The 24,516-nt window shown below is 40.4% G+C and overlaps 1 protein-coding gene across 3 annotated transcripts in view; it reads right to left on the reverse strand.

Annotated features, from left to right (window-relative positions):
* LYPD6B (LY6/PLAUR domain containing 6B) overlaps positions 1–24,516 on the reverse strand; it is a 112,542-nt gene that overhangs the window by 24,225 nt on the left and 63,801 nt on the right. The window lies entirely within an intron of this gene.

The raw sequence follows: 24,516 nt of genomic DNA on the forward strand, positions 1-24,516 counted from the left end.
CTCAGAGTCTTAAAATATAGTTTATTATCATTTGGAGTTGATCAGTTATTAGGATCAGCTAATGCCCTCACAGTTATCAGTTTTACAATCAAGAGTCCATGTTCTGTATAAAGCAGACTCCATTCAATAAGGCCAAATATCCTCAGATAATAAGAATTGTTATTATTGATAATCTCCTTTTCTTTTTCTTTTTTTACAAAACCTGCAGGACTAAAGTTAGTAATGAGAGTTGAAAGTTCTAACTGATCTGCAAGAAAGCTTTTGACATACTATCCTTCTCTTCCTTCTCCTCTGATCTGAAAGGGAATGCTTCATCTTGGGGGGAGGGGACAGGGGAAGTAGAACCCCCCCCCAAAAAAACTAATTCTCTCACAATTCTTGCAACATTGCACATTACAGAATTACTGCAAATATCTTAAATGCTTCATGTTTTCATAAAACTGGAGTTACCTGCAGACATGATAATGTTTTTTCTTGCAAAATAATATAAATTAAATTGTAGCGAAAGATTTCAGTGCACCAGTGATGCAACACTCATGGTTCGGGTCCAAATATATCTGCCCTATCCTCTTCTTGTCCCCAAACTCTTTCAGAGGGGCTAAAGCCATAAATGTTGACCTTTGGTGCATTTGGATATGGGCTATGTAAGGAGCATACCATACTATACCATACCTTTGCTTCAGTCGTGCCTGTATGATAGATGGATTCTGATTTTACAGGTAGACCTTGCTCAATGTTATCCTGTTTAACAGCTGTTCAAAGCTACGAGGACATTGAAAAAGTAACTTTATAACTGTTCCTCACGCTTACAACCATCACAGCAACCCATGGCCATGTGAATAGCATTTTTGTGCTTCACAGCTGTGTTCTGTCTAGTAGAGTCCCCAAAGAAGCCACCAGTAAAATCGCAAGTCATGTTCACATGACATCTTCCTTAACAACCATACTGCTTAGTGACAGAATTGTTGGTCCCAATTGCGGTCGTTTAGTGAGGACTCCTTCTGACTCCACAGCCTCAAACTGCTGCATTATTTACACCCATCCTATATAATATTAATATATTCTCATCGTTTGTTCTATGGAATGAATGCTCAACAGATGGATAAAGCAAGAATGCAGGGGACATCTTGGCCAACCCAAAAGTTTTTCCATCTACCCTACGTATACTGTACTTCTATTATGCCACTGATTAACAGAAGGTCATAAGATCAACAGGTAAAATTGTCTCCCTGCATGGGAACTCACAATGAAAACAAATTTCTTTCCCCCTATTTGCTATTCCATTGGAGGTGACTGGAAAAGCAAGCACCTGCTCTTCAGAAAGCCTTCTTTGTTCTCACTTCTTTGCAGCCTCCTCTTTCAAGCATTTCTTTCTTCAAGGTAGATTTATTTTGCACGGTTTTCCCCAGCCCCAGCTTTTTATTCCTCCTCCCTTACTTATTTACTGATTATTCTCCTTCACGGTGGTGGAAAGCTGCATTGTGTTTTGACAGCTGTGGTCATAACACTATGGTATAAATAATACCAATATTCCCCTTTCTAACATGCCACCCATTTCTGAATGGAACTCAACCTTGACATTTCATTAATAGCTTCTTTTGCGGTGATGGGGAAAAGACTCCTCTCATTGGTGATATTCATCATCTCTCAGGAAGGAGGGGAAATCCAAGTCAACAGCTACAGGTCAAATACATTTTTCCCCCTCCCTTTCTCTCAAGACGTACCACTTACCTGGGATCCCAGAAGTTTAGGGGACTGGAGGCTAAAGCATATAAGGAACGGCTGCTGGAATTGGGTATGTCTAGTAGTTTAATGAAGAGAAGGACGAGGGGGGACATGATAGCAGTGTTCCAATATCTCAGGGGCTGCCACAAAGAAGAGGGTGTCAAGCTATTTTCCAAGGTGCCTGAAGGCAGGACAAGAAGCAACGGATGGAAACTGATCAAGGAGAGAAGCAACCTTGAACTAAGGAGAAACTTCCTGACAGTTAGAAGAATTAACCAGTGGAACAACCTGCCTTCAGAAGTGGTGAATGCTCCAACACTGGAAAGTTTTTAAGAAGAGACTGGACAGCCATTTGTCTGAAATGGTATAGGGTTTCCTGCCTGAACGGGGGGTTGGACTAGATGACCTCCAAGGTCCCTTCCAACTTTATTAGTAGTAGTAGTAGTAGTAGTAGTAGTAGTAGTAGTAGTAGTAGTAACTGCTCCAAATACAAGAAGGCAAGGAGAAAAAATTATGAGTGCCACCAAAAGCTTCCCTCAACTAGCAATGCAACAAATCGATGGATGTTCCATTCCAGAGTCTCTGTTCCCCCATGTTGTTTATGCTCTCTTTCCAATGACCCCTCCCTACTAAATAGCCACCCTCCCCCCGCAGCTTCCCATCAGGAAACCAGGACAACTGGAAAACATTTGTAGGTGCTTATATAAAAGAATGTGTTGCCTCCCAATATGGAATTTTATCTCCACCATTCTTTTTACTGAGTTATAAATCAGAGAGAAAGAGGAAGGAAGGAAGGAAGGAAGGAAGGAAGGAAGGAAGGAAGGAAGGAAGGAAGGAAGGAAGGAAGGAAGGAAGGAAGGAAGGAGAGAGAGAGAGAGAGAGAGAGAGAGAGAAAGAAAGAAAGAAAGAAAGAAAGAAAGAAAGAAAGAAAGAAAGAAAGAAAGAAAGAAAGAAAGAAAGAAAGCCGGGAGAATTCTACTGTGCCTGAAAGCAATTAATTTCCAGTTCTATATTGTTCTGTTCACAATATATTTCATTTCCCAATTGGAGTGACTGTTACCTGCAGCAATCATCCAACCTTTGATTTAAAAGGAGTTGGCAAATTAATGTCTAAAGATAAACTGGCTGAAAAGATACTACAATCAGGAGCAATCTTGATTGACCTACCAGTTTATTCATTGCAGGAATCTGTGCTTCTGTGTTTTTGTTCTAGCCTATGGCTAATATGGAAATAAGCTAGATAAGATAACATCATCTCAATATATCATGATGCTGGGTCACGACCTTTAGCATTTTTGTGCCTTCCAGTCAGTCTCGATTTCTGATGACTACAGGGGAAAGTCCAAGCAGTTTTCTTGGCAACATTTTTGGAATCCCTCTTCAATTCTGGATGCCAAGAGTTTCTGTTGAGTTGTTTTTCTTGGTATTCTGCACTATTAAGAGAATACAGGTGGTCCTCAGCTTACAACCACAACTGTACCCAACATTTCTGCTGCTAAGCAAGACAGTTGTTAAGTGAACTCTCTCATTTTACAACCTTTCCTGCCACAGTTGTTCAGTGAAACATTACAGTTGTTAAGTTAATAACATTGTTGTTAAGGGAATTTGGCTTCCCCATTGACTTTGCTTGTCAGAAAGTCACAAAAGGTGATCACAGGAACCTGGGACACTGCAACCATCAAATAAATACATACCAGTTGCCAAGTGTCTGGATTTTGATCACTTGACCATGGGGATGCTGCAACGGTCATAAGTATGAAAAACGGTCATAAGTCATTTTTTTCAGTGTCATTGTAACTTTGAACGGTCACTAAATCAAGGACTGCCTGTAAATGCCGTGGAATGCTGATGCTTCACAGGAAGGAGATTTTGCTGTCATGCTCCTAGCCTTTGCCTTTGGATAACTTTTCCCCTGTGTCCTTCCTCCATCATCACTGCTTTCAAAGCACTACCAAACCAGCCCTAAAATTCTTGCCATGTAACCTTTTGACTCCTCGCCTTTCTAAGTGAGTTTCAGTGCCTCTGGAGTCAATGACTTCAAGTATATTTCTAAGAACCTCTGGTTTACAAAAGATCACCATCACTATTATTTGTAATAATCTTACATGCCTGTCGACCAGTAGTGGGATTCAGCCAGTTCGCACCAGTTCGGCAAAACCGGTAGCTAATTTTTTGTTGCCCAGGCCCAGAATGGACTTCCAGAAGCGGCATCCACACAGAGAACCCGTTGTTCACATATTTGAATCCCACCACTGCTGTCGACCAATATGTTTATACTGCCTCCGAACAAATTTAATTAATTTCCTTAATTTGATTTTCCTCCTGCCTCCCTTTCAGGAGCTCAGGGCATTTTCCATTTTCTTCTTCCCATTTTTTCCCCATGACAACCACTCTGTTAGGTAGGTTGGGCTCCATGAGGGTAACTGGGCCCAAGTCATTCACCCTATAAGCTTCTGTGGCTGAAGATGATTTTAATGCGGTTCTCCCTGATAACCATCCAATATTTTAACTGTTATAACACCTTAATCAAAATTCATTTCACACATCTAACATGTCTGATATTTTCTGGCATCTTCAATTGGCTTTTTGAGGTATAGATGCAGCAATAGGATCATCAAATCATAACTCTAAAATTGGACCATACTTTGCAGTTTACGACCTGCTTCTGAACAAAGATTATTCAGATAAAATTTTACTTGCCCTGTTTTACACCAAGTGTTAAAAATTAAGAGCTTCCCTCTTCTAAGTTCCTTCCTATTATTCTGGAAGAAAAATACTATGATTTATTATGACTCCCCTTCTTCCACTCTTTCTGTAGTAGTCACCTTTTTATCCCATTCTAGAACTCTTTGTGTGTTCATTTATTTTATTTTTGTAATGATTTTTGTTCTGAAAACTGAAACCAATGTGAAGAAAAAAAAAGAACAGAAAGAACTCTAAAAAAAAAAACACCACAAAAACTGGATAAAGCAATCAACAATAAATCTAGCATAAAAAGGCAATATAAGTGCAATAATTGAAAAATAAATTTATTTTTAAAAGTTTAATCAGTGGTTACTCTGATACCATTTTTTCGAACTATCTACTATTAAAGAGAGAGACAGTTTTGTCTAGAGCAGGGGTGTCCAACTGCCGGCCTACGGGCCTGTTGCATCATACTAAGGTGACCAATCGTCCTCCTTTTGGGAGGACAGTCCTCCTTTTTTGAGTTCTGTCCTCCCTCAAAAAGTGTCCTCCTAAATGTCCTCCTTTTCCATATACCGTCCTCCTTTTGGGAGGACAGTCCTCCTTTTGGGAGTTCTGTCCTCACTCAAAAATGTCCTCCTAAATGTCCTCTTTTTCTATATTTGAAGACTTATCTGCAGGGCTTTTTTTTCCCTCATAGAACGCCCAGAAGGCATTCCGGGACCTTTTTTGGATGTTTTTTCAAGTTTTGCCTGAGCTGTGCTACTCTCCCTATTGGCTTTCGAAAGCCAATAGGAATTGCTGCTGAGCGCGTCAAAACACCCAGGTGGCAAACTTTGCATGTGCAAGTTGCAGGAACTTTGCGGGGTGGCTGTGGGCGGGGGCGCAGCGGGCAGTTGACCTTCCATGGGCCGCGCCAGCTGGTGGTCTACGCAGTGCTGACCTGCGCTGCCACCACCTCACCCTGCGCATCTACGTGGCCATCCTGGAGCACCTGGCTCACAACACCTACCTCCGCCGCCCACCCCAGCGCAGTCCAGCCGTGTAGATTTTTGGACAAGTGAGAAATCGAGATTGAATGTTGATACTCTAGCTGCAGCACTTGCCGTAAAATTCAATATGAAGGATATTTCTTGTTCAGATATTTCCAATATATTGTTAGAAGATGATACATTGACAAAAAATATTCATTCAATGGAAAAGTACTCATTTAATAGGCATGTAAGCATAATTACAATATAAAATGTTATTGTTACAAATGTTTTTTATTATGCATCGATCATATTATAGTGTATTCTGTATTATTGTTGCAATAAATACAATATTTCTTTTATTTACGATATTTTTTTCTTCAATTTATTTGTGTCCTCCTTTTTGTTGTAAAAAAGTTGGTCACCTTAATCATACAGATGCCGCGCCCACCCCAGCTCCGGCAATGTGGAAAAAGTCACGATATGTCATGACATGTCACGTGACATGGTGAGTTTGACATCCGTGGTCTAGAGCAGGGATAGGCAACCTTGGCTCTTTTATGACTGGTGGACTTCAACTCCCAGAATTCCTGAGCCAGCATGGCTCAGCTTGGAAACCTCTCCCTTTCCCCTCAGCATGGCTGGCTCAGGAATTCTAGGAGTTGAAGTCCACAAGTCATAAAAAAACCCAAGGTTGCCTCCCCCTAGTCTAGAGGTTAAGACATCAGGCTAGAAAGTGGGAGACTGTGAGTTCTAGTTCTGCCTTAGCCATGAAAGTTGACTAAGAGACTTTAGGATAGTCACTGTTTTTCAGCTATACAAACTCATCTCACAGGGTTGTTTTTGTGGAAAAACAAGGAGGAGGAAGGTACATTGGATATGTTTGCTGTCTTGAGTTATTTGTAAAAGTAATGAAGGCAGGATGCAAATAAATAAAAAATTACATGTCTGTAACTTTTAGCTGGGTGAAACAGTGCATAGGGCAACAATTTGAGGCCAATCTCTCTCTCCCCCCCCCCCACCTTTTTTCTACTTAGGTAAGGTGATATCTCTGAAACAACGACCCAACAGCTCACAGATTCTCTAGTTGTCATTTAAAACTAAATAGTAGGAAGACCAATAGAATCAGTTTAGTGTACTGGCTAAGACATTAAGTAAGAAACCAGGAGGCTGAGTTCTTGTCCTGAATTAAGCACAAAGCCAGCTGGGTGACTTTAGGCCTGTCATTCTCTCTCAGCCCTAGGAAGCAGGCAAGGACAAATCACTTCTGAAATTTTGCAGTGAAAATTGTAGGGACTAATCCAGACAGTATTGCACTGATTTGAAGATGTGCACACACATGCACACACGCCAACCAAATTTCCCTCAGAATATTTTTAAAAAGATAATCCTGTACTGCCTTAATGTGTTATTACATGCAGAAAATCTTTGGCTTGTATTACTCTGCATTTTTGTACTTTTCTTTTGCTTTTGACCTACTGACATCCAAAAAAGTGAAATGTAATTTCCTCATAGATCTAAGGTTTAATCTTTCACTTGTTTAAAACTTGGTTTATTGATATTTCAATATTGACAATTCTCTGATTTCTGCTTAGAGAAATTGGGATGATTAAGGTATGTATAAGAGATGACATAACATGACTGCTGTGGACCAATATCATCATGCACAAGATTCTCCCATGCTCATAAAATCTTTTATGCCAAGAGTTGGCCTGGGGCAAATTTTTATGGGTGAGTTATAGCATTCACTCTTCAAAACAAGGAGGGGTGTATAATGGATCTCTACTGACAAACTCTCTTAATTACTACTGTTTTTTTTTTTAAAAAAAGACTTAGTCAGAAAACTATAAAAGCTCTACATTCAGCCTCTAAAAGATTAAATCAGCAAGAATTCCTTAGGTATGAAACTATAGCACAAATATTCAAGGCGAAGTCTGCACTGTGGCTATAAATCAGATCCCTTTGATCTTTGTGTAACCATAATTATTCAGTGGCTCTGGTTCCTCTACACCATTATAAACTGGAATATTGTGGTAAAGGCAGGCTGTTGACTTGTGGCAAACAAGGACCTAATATTCCTTCTAAGTATAAAAACCTCCTTACAACTTTAAAACAAATAACATTTTCGCTCACTGAAATAAAATGATATTCAAATTCAATCAAAAAAATAACCGTATTTAAATAGTATTTTTCAGCAAACAGAATAATCATTGTTTGTGGGAAGGTATTCTCTGCCCACTGTAATCACTGTCTAATAATTTCTATGAATTTTTTCCAAGAACTGAAGAGCTATTTAACAGAAAGAATTATTTAACATGTAAGTAGCATATATAACAAATGTCAAATGTTAAATGTATACATTTCTTTCAAGAATAAGCTAGTAGTCCTTCTCTTCTCTTCTCTTCTCTTCTCTTCTCTTCTCTTCTCTTCCCTTCCTTTCCCTTTCCTTTTCTTCCCTTCCCTTCCCTTCCCTTCCCTTCCCTTTCCTTTCCTTCCCTTCCCTTCCCTTTCACAATCTACTACCATACTAAATCCTTGCTGGCTTACACAAAAGAGTGAGCAAAATGACTAGCACTTAAAGAGGCTGAGCCTTTAATTCTCGGTTATTAGGCATGTATAATTTCCTGCAATTTAGACACTGCTGCTAGTTGCTTCTTTGATGTTGCAGTTTTGAAGATGAGAAAGGACCACCACTAACAGTGGTACTTCAAAAAATCTTTCTTTTCTTTGTATTTCTACTTGTTTGCTCACTTCCCCAAAGAGTAAGGGGGGGGGAATGACATTTACTTCCTTACATTTTAAAATTGCTCACAGGTATACATTTAACCAATTTGTTCAGCAAATCAGTGACCATTCACCCTTTGGCTGCCCGGACAGTACAACATATGCTACAAGTGTCTCAGTATTTGCGCTACAAAGGAATATTTAGTTGTAGTTGTTATGGTTATATTGTTATGGCTTATGTATATTTTAAGATGGCTTTGGGCATGTAATTGGTTTCAAACTAATCAAAACTAATGCCACTACTTGTTCATATCTCATGTCTCAATTTACCTAAAGAGTTTCTGGATTCAACTGTGTATTTACTTAAGAATTACTCACTTTGGGAGTGGCACCATCAGGGCTGACTTTGATTAAATCGTATTTCTGATTACTAAAAATAAAGAAATGAAAACCTTGCTTGGAAATTTCTTAAACTGCCATCCCTTCGTGTCAATCATTCAAAATTGGCATTCACATCCGTTCAAATTTCATTAAATATGCAACGATTTTCCCATTTTCTTTACATGTTGTATAAAAAGTAATAAAGGCATAAAAATCATACAAAGTTACATTATCTCTCTAAATTTGGCAGAAAATAATAATAATATTAACAATTTGGAGACAGCAGAATAGAAGACCAAAAAAAAAAAAAAAAAACCTGGAGAAAATCACAAGATATAGAGACCTGCAGACAGAAATAGAACGACTATGGCAAAAGAAAATAAAAATAAGACCAATAGTAATAGATGCCTTGGGTGGCAATTCCAAAACATTTGGAGCAGTACTTGAATACCACTGGCACTGACAAAATTACTATCAGTCAATTGCAAAAGGCAGATTTACTTGGAACAGTTTACATTGTGCAATATTACTAAACAACAACATCTGTCTATCCCAGGTCCTTGGGAGGTGGCAATAGCTGGACAAAAAAGACAAATCCTGTCTAAACATCTGGCTAACTGCTCTACCAACTAGAATAATTTAAATAATATAGTTTGGGTGAGGGCCTAGCTGCTTCTTCTTTATGCTGTTAAATAAACTTAAAGAATTTGTCATTTTATTCCTTCAGATCCAAATATACAGTATTATCTTGTCTTTAAACAGACCAATAGATTAATAGTAACATGAGACATGAGCAGACTGACGACAACAGTAAAGTGCATAACAAAAGACATTAAAAACCAATGACAGGAAAATTAATGTAATTAAGACTACAAATGCATGATGACACATAATTTTACTTTGCACTGTTTCATTGTTTTCCAGAAATGCACTGCAAATTGGCAGGAAAATCAGATGATGATAAGATGGGCCACCCAGATTTTAGTTTGGCAGGAACGTAGCTTGGCAAAAAAAAAAAAAAAAAAATACAGATTGCTCTTATGTTTAGCAACATAAAAATGTATTTTAAATTTAAATTACTGTACCTAATTAATATGCATTAATTACTCCAATCATCCCAGTTCTGAAAAACTAAATGAATTACTTTATTTAAATGCAAAATTTACCACAATTTGTTGTTCCAATATAGTATAATTTCTGCAAAATTTTATTGTCACTATTATAGAAGGAGTAAGTAAGAAAGTAAGAAAGTTCTTATTAAAGCAGACTACATTCTCTATTGCCATATATTTTGATTCTGTAATATTCAGAACCACTCCAATTGGGCTGTGCTGCCAATGTGATTTAAGAGTTAAATAGGTTGGGTGGGAGGGCAGGGTCAAATGAGTCATAAGTTTGGAATCTTTGCACAGCCACAAGAGATCCAAGTCCAGCCCCCCCCCCAGTGAATTCTGTTGACCTTATCTAGCATCAATTTGCCTTGACCATTAGCAGATCAGATTCTTGTGTTTATTTAGCATGTAATAAACTTTTAGTGCTTTGAAGTCAACTCCTGTTTCTGGTTACTTGTGTCTGACCATGATGGGAAGGAATATTCCTGAGAGGGATGAGTGACAAACCTTAGGGTGTATGCCAAGAGTATATAATCCCACCAGGGTCACCTTTGGCATGAAGGTTATCTAGCTGCCCATCTAAAGCAAACAGGCCCCTCTATCTAATTGTGAGCTCCCCCCTCAGACACAACAGATGTACGGCAAATAATTTTAATAAATGAAATAAATACCAGGCAACAGTGATATAGAAAGATAAAGGACATAGGTGATCACTTTACTGACAACTTCAGAGGCATGAGTTCAAGTTGCACAGGAGAAACAATATAAAATCAATCCTGCATTTTATCAAGGAAATCATATCAGCATAAAATATAAAATGATTGATGATATGGTGACAAGTGATGGGGCACTCAGCTTGAATGGCACTTAATATTCCACGGGAAAAAACTGATAATCTTTCAGAGTTCTAAGTTTATGACATGGGTTGATTAGTATTTTGGGGACATCTACCTGCTGATGTTGCCCTGCAGGTAAAGAAAACCCCAAAGCTGCAAAAGCAGAATTACAAAGGGAACAAGGAACATAAGAAGTACAAACAATGAAAAATGAAATGAACTGATGCTACAATGACATCCTAGACATCAGTCAACTAAAATGAACTACAATTGGATGCTTTCAGAAGATGATACTGTTTATTGTACCGGACATGAAGAACAAAACGTTTAAAAAACTGCTTTTATGGTCAAGAAGGATATATTAAAGACACTACTTGGGTACAATGTAGTCACTGATTGAATAAGATCAATTGGACTTTGTAGATTTTCTTTAATACAACGGTTGTCCAAGTTTATATTTTTCCAACCACTGATGGTGATGCAGAAGAAGAGGAGAAGAAGTTGTTTTATAATCAAGTCCAACCTGAAATCAGCAGAACATGTAAGCAAGATAAGCTGTTCTACTTGGGAACGAGAATACTGAAGCAGAGAATAGCAAAGAAAATATAGTTGGATTGTATGGCCTATAGAAAGAAACTAAGTAGGAGAATCACTTACAATTTTCTGTCAGTCCAATTACAGACAGTTCTCGACTTACAACAGTTCACTTAGTGATCATTCAAAGTTACAACGGCACTGAAAAAAGGACTTATGACAGTTTTTCACACTTACAACCATTGCAGCGTCCGCATGGTCACATCATCAAACTTGGGACGCTTAGAACTAGTTCACATTTATGACTGCTGCAGTGTCCCAGGGGTCATGGGATCCACTTTTGCAACCTTCTGACAAGCAAAGTCAATGGGGGGGGAAGCCAGATTCACTTAACAACCATGTGACTAACTTAACCATTGCAGTGATTCACTTAACAACGATGGCAAGAAAGGTTGTAACATGGGGCAAAATTCACTTAAAACCTGTCCACATTATTATTTAGGTCACTAGGTCATTACTGGAAGGTAACATAACATAGTTCAATAGAAATTACTATGTATAGGAGTTTCTTTTTTAATCTCATTACCCAAATAATAGAAACCTCTCATTTTATTTTAATTTCTCTGTTTCAAATGTTACATTATGCTGTAGCAAAATTGTGATGTATAAGCCTTCATTTTGCAAATCTTGATTTAATGGACAACTTACAATTTAGACATTCTCAACCTATTAAACAAGTCTTCCGTATATAAAATGAATTGTTGGATTTAATGGATATTTTGGGTTAATAGTCACTTTCTTGCCCCACTCCCAGTATATTAATCTGCTTATCCTCCATGTTTAAGTAGAACCAAGGTTAATAATTACAGGCCTTAAACACAACTCAGCTGCATGCTAATTTTTACTTGCAGCAAGGCTAAGAATTATGTAAGATATATCACACTAAGAGTTTATTTTTATTTTAAAAAAATCCATTGGTTAAAAACTTTAATAAAATCCTGAGAAAATATCAATAAACAAAATGTCTCACTTGGCAACATAAATTTTGGGCTCATTTGTGGACATAAGTTGAGGACTACCTGTATTTCTTCATTACTAACACATCCATCAAAATGACACCAGTCTATATGTTGGTGGCAAGATGGTTAGCAAACATATTTAAATAATAATAATAATAGTAACAATAATACATGGACACCAGCAAATAGAATATGCAGAAATTAGTGGAATGAGGAGGTGAGAGGAAGAGAGGAAGAGCTCAGTTATAACAGAAAAATGTGGTCAGGAAGTGGTTGTGGAACAGAGCAACAATTCCTTGTGTGTAAGCTCCATATCTAGCTAACGTGAATAAACAAAGCCAATAAGTGAAATGAAATCAAAAACCTTAAGAATAAATGTGAAAAGAGACTGCCAAAGATAAAAAAGGAAGCAAACTAGATGTCAGGACAATCAGTAAAAGCTGCAGACAAGAGAAGTCAAGGACAAAGGTCTTGGGAAAGCACTTAAAGAATTTCAGAGAGCTGTTAGGGGAAACAAGAAGAAACATAACAACCTCTGAAATGACTTCAAAGGTGGAAACAGACACAGAAAAACAAGGACAATCTTCTAAAAGATTTCTAAACTAAGAAGGAAATTCCAACCTCGAACTAGTATGCTAAAAGACGCCAATGGATAGACAGTAACTGATTCAAAGAAGATCAAATGAAGTTGATGAAGCATTGAACAGTAGAGTTGTCAACACCCAAGATATTGTGAAGGATATAAAAGAACACTAGTGCTAGAAATTAGATCAGTACTCTTGTCATTTGGATTTGGAACGTGTCAGGAAGTGATGGAATATCCACAGAAATATGGCAAGCAACAGGAGAATCAGTGAAGATTCTAACCAAGCTATGCCACAAAGTCTGGAGAACTACATACTGGTCAAACAGATTGGAAGAAGAAATAGAATAACAGAGTTGGAAGGGACCTTGGTGGTCTTCCAGTCCAGCCCCCTGCTCCAGCAGGTCAGTCCACATACCAATACCCTAGAAGGGAAGAGAGGGTGCAAACTATCACTCAGTAACCTTAATTTCATATGTTAGTAAAATAATGCTTAGGAACATCCAACACAGATTACAGCCCTACTTAGAAAGGAAGATGCCAGATGTTCAAGTTGATTTTAGAAAAGTCCCCCCCCCCCAAAAAAACCCCACTCCTCCAAGGACATTATATTTTTAACTATGTCTTTAAGTATGCTGGTCAGTTTGTTCCAATTATATTGTTTTAATTGGTATTGCTTTTGCTTGTTCACAAATTGCCCTGAGCGCTGTCTGTGAGTACAAAGGCTAGATATAAATCTTATAACATTATTATTATTATAAATCTTATGACATAATTATGTTCGTGAGAGTTCAATCCCAAAGTCATTTTTAAAAGACAGACTTCAGATTTACTCTTAACTATAATAGTTCGTTTATTACAATCGGAATCTAATGACATAGGGAGAGATAGGCATAACCGCCAACTAAAACGACAGTGGAAACATGTCACTGTGAAAGAGCTGGGAGGGACAAGATTTGGGATAGGACGGAGAAGAGGAGGTGCTGCAAGACAAACTTAACCTTATTTATTGGCAACTATTCCTGTTGCTGGTTTGCTACTTAGACAGTTCCAAGATAACAAAGATGCCAGAAACAAGAGATTTCAAAAGACTGCAACTGAAGGAGGCAACAATGTGAAAGCAGGGGAAGATTAAATCAAAGCACTCGCACTATTTTTTTTAATTCCCCATTTAAAATAATTGTCACACAGGATATGAAATGATGAAACTGGCTGCAACATTTGTCACCCTATTGATCACCAGGGTTGACAAAATTCTATAAGCTAGTACTATTTATGCCAACGTCCTGTTGGTAAAGAGTAAAAATCTAATTTAAAAAAATGAACCTCTCTAGGTCCATCTTCTTTCTCCAGTGTTTTGTAGTTCCGTTATTACATATCTGTTTTATGTATTTATAAGCTCAACGTTATTACTTAGAGCTTTTTTCCTTTGTTCTACCAGAGGGGTGTTTTGCAGTAGACTAGATTGTACTGATATCCTGTGCAGATTTTAATTGACATTGCTTTTCTGATATGTTTTAAGTTTCTTTTGAATTGTGTTTTTATCCATAGTGCATGATTCAGCTGTACTGAGCAATATTAATGGACAAAAAGCAAGATGTAAATTTAATACATAAAAACTACACTTGTCAGTGATGAAGCATCGATGGTAGTTTCCTAAGCACTAAATATATACTTCATGACAAATCTGGAATTATTACTCTGCAATGTATTAAAAAAATCTAAATCTAATAAGAAGCTTTATTATTTGCTGGTACAATTCTCTTTTATCTTTGTCAGAACTGGTGGTGGAAATGTTAAACTTGTGCTCATTTGGTGATCTATAGTTTCCAGGTACTTCTCACTTAAAATAATAAATTTGAATTTGTGAGCTTTAAACCCAGAAAGTGATCATAACAAGATGACAATCAGATAGGTTAAACCAGGGGTGTCAAACTGCCGGCCCGCAGGCTGGTTTCATTATACCAGTGATGGCGAATCTTTTAGAGACCGAGTGCCCAAAAACTGGCCCGGCCCCCGCTCCACCCCCACCCTGGCAGCCCGCAGGGCCACTCACCTCCTCCAGGGCCCACTGCAGATCACCCAACAGCACCATGGCGGCCACGCTCTCTGCCCGTGCTCTGCAGCATCAAATGTGCATGATGGGGCATGAGGGTAGAGTCTTGTCTACTCTGGCTGCCATGTCCTTGGCTAAACTGCTCTGTGTGGGCCACACTCGGGGGCGACTCTCCTCCAGGGGGGCTACTGGTGAGGAGGGGGTCACGGGGAAAGCAAGACTGGGGCAACAACACATGTGCCCACAGAGAGGGCTCCAAGTGCCGCCTCTGGCACCCGTGCCATAGGTTCACCACCATTGCATTTATACCGAAGCTGCGCCCATCCCATTGCCAGCAATGCAAAAAGAGTCGCAATATGTCACGAAATATCATGTGACGTGGCAAGTTTGACACCCGTGGGTTAAACAGTCAATACACACTGGAATCAAACTGTGGCCTGTTATAAAAAAAAGACATAGTTTCGTCATGTGATGAGTTCTCATCACACTACAGGATATTAACACTATCTCTTGGGAACTTCTGGCACATGATCGACCGACATGGCGCACCTTGGTGTACCAGGGTTGCCAGACATATGAACACAGAAGGACAATCTTGGCACAAGAGAAGCGAGCACTCCGCAAAGCCAGAGCTGTAAATGCTGAAGTAACAGTGTCTACATTTCTTTGTTCAGTATGTGGCAGAACATTCCGTGCTAATATCGGTCTTATCAGCCACCTACGGACACATTGTTGATGGCCCATAATTCACAAGATGTCAAGGTCCTCATCGAAAATCGATGGATGAACAACCACAGGTAATTGTCAACTTACAACCACAAATAGGGCCAGAACTTCCATTGCTAAGTAAGGTGGTTGTTAGGTAAGTCGCACCTGATTTTACAACATTTTTTTTGCCATGATTATTAAGCCAATCACTGCAGCTGTTAAGACAAACCAGTTTGCCCCATTGGTTTTGCCTGTTAGAAGTTGGCTGGGAAGATTGCAAATGGTGATCACGTGACCCTGGAATGCTGCAAATACCATGAGTATCTGCCACTTCCCATGCAACCACATTTTGAACATGTGTTTTACAACTTACAATTGATGCTGCAATGGTTGTTAAGTGCAAGAACTGGTCATAAGTCACCTTTTTTTCAGTGCCACTATAAATTCAGAAGGTGGCTAACTGAATCTTTGTAAGCTGAGGACTACCTGTAAGTCAAAAACTAATATACCACTTAGTGACACAGCAGTATGTGAAAACCTGTAATTTCAAACTGAATTTCTGTTAACAAGTTAAAAATGTTATTCTAATATTTTTCTCCACTAACATATAAATTGCTGATTACTGTGTACAGTGCAGTGTTGTGTAATTTTCAGCTAGCCTTTCTGAAGAGAATTGTTTCAGACTAGTGAAAAAGCTGCAGTCACATTTTTCTTGCTCGGCTTTGCAGATACTTAGAAGTGACTGACCTCCTGCCATCTATATATGAAAACCAACATGGCAAAGGTAAATGTGTCAAATTCAGGCACTGTTTGAATTTCCATTTATTTATCCTTTAGCCTGCAGCAAGAATTAGTTCAAACATCCCCCTGTGATTACTGAAACTACACAGTTGTGGGGGGAACCAGTCATAAACTAAAATGAACTGTCACCAGCTCATTGTTCAGACTCTTGAAGACACTCGAAATCAGTATTAAGAGAGAAGCTGTAGCTTATAGGTTGGGCATAAAATACAGGATTTGACTGATCTTGGTTAGAGAAGAAAAATAAGAGCCTTTAACAACATCAAAAAGGAAAATGGATGCATTTAGGTCCATATCGTATTGTCTTTAAGTGAAGAATCTTTTTTCCAAATCAGTACTGAATTAGCAGACACTTGCTCATTTTTATGTTACATAACTTTCTCCAAGCGCACGTGCATTGTGCAAGCATCCCAAAAATATTCTATGTGGTACCTAGAACTACAGTACAGCTAACATTTAAGACAAATAATTTGGACTTTACACAAAAATCTCTGAAAAGCTGTTTTCTCCCCCAAGCTCTGGAATGAGTCAGACTGTGTTCATCTAGGACCCAGGGTCTTATTTCATTTAGAATATGTCCCCTCCTTATTTATTTTTTTAACTTTTTGTTTTGCTTTAAAAACTGTACCTGTTTTTAATCTGTACAGTGCTCAGAATCAGTGTTGAATAGGACAGGTTTATAAATCAAAGAGAGAGGATAGTGGGGGTTCTGATCTGCTTGGGCTATACTTATTTTCACAATTAAAAAAGAAACAAAAATCTGACTCCAGAAGTCAAGTTGGTGTAAAGATACAGCTGGTATATCTGGCTTCAGTGGCAGAAAAGTCTGAGGATGCTGCTATGATGTTAACTTTACAACACAGAAGGACTCTTGAAGACCATCTTGTCCAATCTGTCATCCATGCAGAATCCATTACCAGAATATCCCTGACAGAGCATCATTCAGCCTATTCTAAACATCTCCAGTAGGGAAAAAAAAGCCACTAGCTCCCAGGGCAGCTGTTTGTACCTTTCTTGAACAGCTATTAGGAGTTTTCTTCTTCAGCGCCTAGAACAGACATGTCAAACACAAGGCGTGAGGACCGGATTTGGCCTGCGATGTGGTTCCGTCTGGCCTGGGGACCTGCTCTGGAAACAGCAAAGGACCGGCCTGCAGCACTTCAGCCCAGCCCAGGCCAACTGGGCACTGATCTACAACCTGGTGCCAGACATCAAAGCCAGAACGTGCTCAGCCTTAGATCCACGGGGCAGCACTTGAATCAGCAACGGGTGCCCCTGCCCTGGGCACACACGCAAGTGGAATCCAGTGTCCCTGCTGACTGTCTTGCCCCACAGGCTTACCCAGGACACTGGCGCTGATCATCTCCTGTGCGCACATGCAGGGGGCAGGGCAGAGGCGGAGTGGCAGCTCCTCACTGATTCCAAGGTTGCCTCATGGATCTAAGGCTGAGTGCATTCTGGCTTTGAAGGACACAACCAGGTTGTAGATCAGCGCCACCCCCCTCCCCCCAGCACCTCCATGGCCCCCTTGCTGACCTAGCCTCGCAACAGCCGGCAGCAGTATGGAGACCAGCAGCGTTGGCAATCTCTCCCACTCCCATCACCCCTTTCTGAGAGCAGAGGAAGGAAAGAGATGAGAAGAAGGAAGGAAGGAAGGAAGGAAGGAAGGAAGGAAGGAAGGAAGGAAGGAAGGAAGGAAGGAAGGAGAGAGGGGGGAGGGAGGGAGGGAGGGACTCAACTTGGTTGGAGATGCCCCAGTTCATGCAGTTTTGCTTCAATCCTGGATCCATTGAGACTTGGGCTCAAAGGAGAAAGCAATGTTGTGTTCTCTTTTGTCACAGACAGGACTTTACTGGCAATCCATTGGTGTTCTTGAATTGTTTCCCCTTTTGCATTTGGACATCCAATAAGGGATAGGAAAGGAGAAAGGGAAAGAGGAAAGACAAACAAAAAGAAGGAAAGAGGGGAAGGAAGAAGAAGGAATGAAGAAAAGGGAGGAAGGAAGGAAGGAAGGAAGGAAGGAAGGAAGGAAGGAAGGAAGGAAGGAAGGAAGATTATAATGAGAGGGAGGAAGGGTCTGAGGGAAGTCCTGCTTTAGCACTTGGCCACGAGCAGCCCTGCTGTCCTTTCACCATCCCCTTGTCCCCTCCTCCTGATCTCTCCCAGTGGTCTCCCATCCTATCGCTGAGGATGCTTTGGTCACAAAGCTGGGTCTCCTCACAGGGAGAGGGAGTAGGCCTTCCTCTGACCCACACTTTTTGCCCTCCCACACATACCATGAGCAACTTGAACAAGGAGAGCAAACTAATCAGCAGCAGCCTTGAGGAGGAGGTAAGCGCAGCCGGGCGCCCCCTTGGGAAAGACTGGACTGGACGCTTGCCCTCCACTGCCCAGGGCTCTGGGCAGCCTGATTCACTGGGGGTTCTCTGCATGGTCTGAGAGGGACAGCAAGGCTCTTCTGGTGGACAAGGATACAGTGTTCACCCTGGTCTCACCTTCCTTAGCTGGAGACAATGGATCCCTCCCAGCCTCACCCATCACAGGCGCCCCCCAACAAGAGCAATGTTGAGGTGGCCACCCCCACCCCCACTATGCCCCCCCAGTCCCCCCCCCAAGGTCAACCACAACCCTGATGCGGCCCTCAATTAAATTGAGTTTGACACCCCTGGCCTAGAATATAATTGAATCAGAACCCACATAGACACAAATGCAAACATTCCTTCTTTTCTTCCCCAAAAGTGATCAGAGAAGACATAATTAAATAGAAGTTCGCCTTAATTTTTCAAATGTTCTTTGCATAGTGTTAATTTCAATGAGCTTGAGAATCTATGCTTCTCTGAAGCTGGTCTAAAAGTTTGCTTAACAAGGAGTATTAAAAAGTTCACAAGGCATTTCAGAGATAACAGAAAACTCAACAGACAGTATGTGTACTTTAGTCATATCTTTGTTGACAAAAGTGTGCCTATTGGCAGCTAGTCCACTTTAAGCAAAGTACTTTGCTTAAAAAAAAATGCTGAACACAGGTTTTGAGAACTTTGCTATCTTAACAAAATTCCTCAGCAGCTAGGAAACTGTTGTGCAGCAATGGCCCCTTTATATAACCAGGAATCAATTCCTCATTACACTGTCAACAGACCCACCTCTTCGCTTCTCCAAGTGATACCACTCCAGCACAATTATTCTTTCCATATCTCCTAGGAACTTTCCCAAGTTGGCACCAAAGTAATTCATTCAGTAGGTGCTAATGGTACCTTTAATGCAACCCATTAAAGGCACCTAAGGAAAGTAGCTTATGTTTGTGTATACACACATTCCTTTGCTTTATGTCTAAAAAGACAGGCTGAGGCAAATGGCTACATCTGTTACCTCTTCCCCAAATCCCAGAGGTATACAGGCTTCTTCTGTGAAGAACAGCTTAATTTTATAAGAACATGCCGGAAAAAGAATGAGATCACAAGCACAAAACTAAAGCACAAAAACGAAACACTGCTCTAGAATTAAACTCCACGAGACATGACAGTTTGTCCTTGACTTATGGCCACAACTGAGCGCAAAATTTCTGTTGCCAAGCGAGACAGTTGTTAAATGAATTTTACCTCCTTTTATGACCTATCTTGCCACAGTTGTTAAGTGAATCACTGCAGTTGCTAAGTTAGTAACACAGCTGTTAAGGGAATTTGGCTCCCCCATTGTCTTTGCTTGTCAGAAGGTTGCAAAAGCTCCCCAGTACACTGCAGCCGTCATAAATATGAGTCAGTTGCCAAGCGTCTGAATTTATACACCTACTGCAGTGGTCCTAAGTGGGAAAAACGGTCATAAGTCACTTTTTTCAGTGATGTTGTAACTTCAGACGGTCACTAAATGAACTGTTGTAAGTCTAGGACTTCTCTGTATAGGCCAGGGGTAGGCAACCTTGGCTCTTTTATGACTCGTGGACTTCAACTCCCAGAATTCCTGAGCCAGCATGGCTCAGCTTGGAAGCCTCTCCCTTTCCCCTCAGCATGGCTGGCTCAGGAATTCTGGGAGTTGAAGTCCACGAGTCATAAAACAGCCAAGGTGGCCTACCCCTGGCATAGGCAATACAGAATCCAGCAACTGCATTTTTACCAATATCCTGATTCTGCCTGGCACAGAGGCAGTGGTGGGATTCAACCGGTTCGCACCACTTCAGCAGAACCAGTAGCTAATTTTTTGTTGCCTAGGCCCAGAATGGACTTCCAGAAGCGGCATCCACGCAGAGAATCGGTTGTTCCCATATTTGAATCCCACCACTGCGCAGCGGTACATCCACTTCAAAGATTCAACATCTGTTCACCTACATCAGAATTTCTCCTGATCTCTATTTAATCTTTCAGCAGCAGTCGGGGGTTAGAGTTATTCCCACCCTCTGGCACCATGAATGTCCTCTGCATGCTAACTCACTCTTTCTTATACACATAGACATTCAATACTTTTATATTACTTACTTGTCAGTTCTTGGTGGTGTGTTGCCTAGTTGGTTCCCTGCAGTGTGAAAGCAGCTGCGAAAGATAGAAAAGTCTCCTCAAACTAATGGACAAGTGCTCTTGGCCCTATGCCATGCCTACTATGGGAGAAATAATGGGGCTGCAAATGCTATGTTGATTGGTTCATGCTGAAGATTGAAGTTGGGGAGTGGGGGGGGGGGACAAACCGCCAATGGGTACATGCTGTTACACCTAACTTGGCACTTTCATGACAGGACCTGGGGAATATGTTTGCATAGCATCTCTAAACATTCCTCTAACATGATTACAAGTAGGGGTAAAAATCAGGTCAACCTTAATGAGATGGCATTTTCTTCGGCTGCCTCTGAAAGCCTAACCGGACCAATTGCTGGCTTAAAATTCCAACTACAGCTTTGTGTACACTTGACAGAAAATGAGACACCTGCATGTTAGCTTTAATAGGCCCCAATGGAAATGATAACGGATCAGTGCTTCTTTCCTTGTCTTTGCCAACTCACAGCCATCCAAAGCCACTGTGGCTACTGTGCTTTTCTCTCATCATTTTTAAGTTATTTCCAACACTGGCGAAGGAGAAGGGGGAGCTTAGAACTTGCTAAACTGAGTGGAAAATGATGTTATGTGCCTAATATAGAGTTAATTAAGCTGGGATTGGCTTAATTTTATCAAATTATAGGCATTTTGGAGGGTTGCAGCTGTGCTGGTCTCCCAAAAGGACACTTAATACACTATTATTTGTTGACATAGTTGTAACTACAAACAGCAAGGTTGAATAAACACTCATTTATATTTAAATTATATCTCGTTTTCTAATGTGCGTGGCACTCAATCAGTCCTCTTTTATCTCAAATGTAGCAGGAGGTTGCCACACTTACACAGGACTGTGCCGCCGCCACCACAACAACCATCCCTTGTTCTTCTACCCTCCCTGGCCTTCTTTTTACAGCAAATAAAGGAATGAAAGAGGAAGGCAAAAGCTGCAGTCCTATAAAAGCTGGGGAAGTTGCAGACACTAATCCCACATTCTTTTTATTTTGAGGGGTCCTTGGTGCTCTCTGAGCTTTGTTAGTCTAGCACTGATGATGTTACCTAGTTGGGGTAATGAAACATCTGCAGGAAAACAACCAAACTCAGACAGCAGCAAGGACCCTTCATTTCAACTCTGAGCTACAAACATTTTCCTTTATTTTTTGTTTCATCTGCCTCCTTGCTGATATCATTACTGATTCCTAATGTAGAAGAATAACATACACTAAATGTGAAGTCTTTATAGAATCTTAGGTACGCCTACCCTATCAAAATAAAGTTAACACTTACAGGCCAAATTCACCATTGCAAGATATCAGCTAGAATAGAATCACCAGACAGCCACAGACCTGCAGGTATACTATATCTTAATGCAGTGATGGCGAAACTTTTAGAGACCGAGTACCCAAACACTGGCCCCACCCCTGCCCGACCCCCTGCCCCACCCCTGCTCTGCCCCCATCCCCCACCCTGCCTGCTCACAGGACCACTCACCACCTCCAGGGTCCGCCGCAGATTGCCCAGGCAGCCCAGTAGCACTATGGCGGTCACGCTCTCTGCCCGCGCCCTGCAGCATCAACTGCATCATGGGGTATGAGGACAGAGTCTTGTCTACGCTGCCTGGCTGCCATGTCCTTGGCTGCACTGCTCCGTGTGGGCGACTCTCCTTCAGGGGGGCTGCTGGAAAGGAGGAGGTCACGGGGGAAGGCGAGGTTGGGGCAACGGCATGTGTGCCCACAGAGAGGGCTCCGAGTGCCGCCTCTGGCACCCGTGCCATAGATTCGCCACCACTGTCTTAATGGTTTGATTTAAATGTTTATAAATTGCCTTTTCTCACTTTACCCAAGAAATGCATCAGGTATCCATAATCTTCCTCAAAAAAGTTTGCAGGCAAAAAGGAGCCCCGTTCGCCAGGAAAGCATAAATCCAAATATCAAAAGCAACGTCATCAGGCTGAGCGTGCTGTCTCAGCCAGAATGCCTCCAGGAGGGCATTAAGTTAAACCTGATGCAGAAAAGCTTGACAAAAAATATTCATACTGTAGCTTTCTGTTGGAAATCCCACTTATTTAGGCTGATTTTTCAGCAGCAGAGGGAAAATAATGAAGGATCTATACTACAATAAGCATATAATATGTATATTGAAAAGGGCTTTTATGCTTTGTCTGTTGATGTAGATTACCAGGCTGAGCCAGAGGGCAGGGTCAAACGTGTGATTCATGTCAGGAACAAGAAATCAGGAGCCGGGATAGAGTTCAAAAGTACCACGATACTTTACTTTATGTATACATAAGAATCTGATCTACTAATGGTCAAGGCAAATTGGCGCTAGATAGGAGTCAACAGAATTCACAGAGAGGCTGGATTTAGATCTCTGGTGGGAGCATAGTGACTCCAAACTGATGATGCCTTTGATCCCACCCTCAGGCTCAGCCTGCTCATCTCCCACCATTCAATGAAATTGGATTAGCTTTTATGTTACACATTTGTTTTTAATTTAAATTTATATTATTTTTATAACCATATTGAAGTGTGAGACCATTTTAATTTGTGCATGCATGCATGTGTTGGTATTGTTTTTGGCTAATCAGTTGCTTCAAGACAAAAATCTGTAACAGAAGTAAATCCAAAAATAATTGACATGTTAATTGATCTTTTTCTGGGGAAACAGCAAGCATAGTTTTGCCATTTCATTTTAAAATGCAAGATTATCCACTTGGAAAAAGAACTCAGCATATGTTTATGTACGCATATGCAAATACAGCTATATATTTCTGGGCATTTATATCTCGGAGGACCTCTCATGGACTATGAATGTTAACATGCTTGTGAAGAAGGCACAGAAGAGGCTGTACTTCCTGAGAATACTCAGGAAGATAAATCTATCTCAGCATCTACTTCTGTCCTACTATCACAGCACCACTGAGAGTGTCCTGACATACGGCATTCTTGCATGATATGGGAGCAGCTCTGTAGTGGACAAAAAAGCTCTACAGAGAATTATTAAAACTGCCCAGAATATTATCTGACTCCAGCTACCAGCCCTGGACAACATCTTCAAATCTCGCTGTTTGAGGAAGTTGCATAACATTCTCAGAGACTCTTCCCATCCTGCTTACAATCTCTTTGGACTGTTGCCTTCTGGCAGAAGATATAGAACATTTAAAACTCGGACCACACGTTTTCTGAATAATTTTTATCCCAGAGCTATAATTGCACTTAATAATGAACTAAAGGGCCACCATCAGTGAACTGTTGGACAGTATTACTTGGCCTGTTGGGTGGATGTTTGGGTGGTTTTAGGGGTGGGGAATTGTGGTGGGTGGGAGTGTGTTTGGGGATTATGTGTGTGGGACCTGGCTTTTGGGTGTCACGTAAATTTTGTTGTATATTATATTAAGCTTACATCTGTGTTCCAATTATTTATAATACTCCACAGCATTCTAGTCATGTATTCTATGATCTACTATTATATATCATAAAATGAATAAGGAAACGTTAAGTCCATTTGAACATCTAGACTTTTACTTATAATTGATTGGTATACAGATATCTAAATTATGAAAGCAGGAATCCTAGGTACGCTGATCAGCAAAGACTTCTCATTTAACAAAAACAACTTTATTCTGAGAAGACGTCTTTAGATAATAATAACTACTTCACTGTTAATAGAATTCAGCATGCATAAAAATTGACTTAGGGCTTACGCTTCTTCTCCAAACAAAAGGAGAGAAAGAAATGGTAAATCCTCAACGTACAACCATAACTGAGCCCAAAGTTTCTGTGGCCAAAAATTCTTGTTAAGTGAATTGTGACCCATTTTACGACCTTTCTTGCCACAGTTGTTAAGTGAATCACCACGGTTCTTATA

The sequence above is a fragment of the Crotalus tigris genome, unplaced genomic scaffold (genome assembly GCF_016545835.1).
Source record: "Crotalus tigris isolate CLP2741 ecotype Arizona unplaced genomic scaffold, ASM1654583v1 scf7180000024369.3102671, whole genome shotgun sequence".
In the NCBI taxonomy this organism is placed as follows: Eukaryota; Metazoa; Chordata; class Lepidosauria; order Squamata; family Viperidae; genus Crotalus; species Crotalus tigris.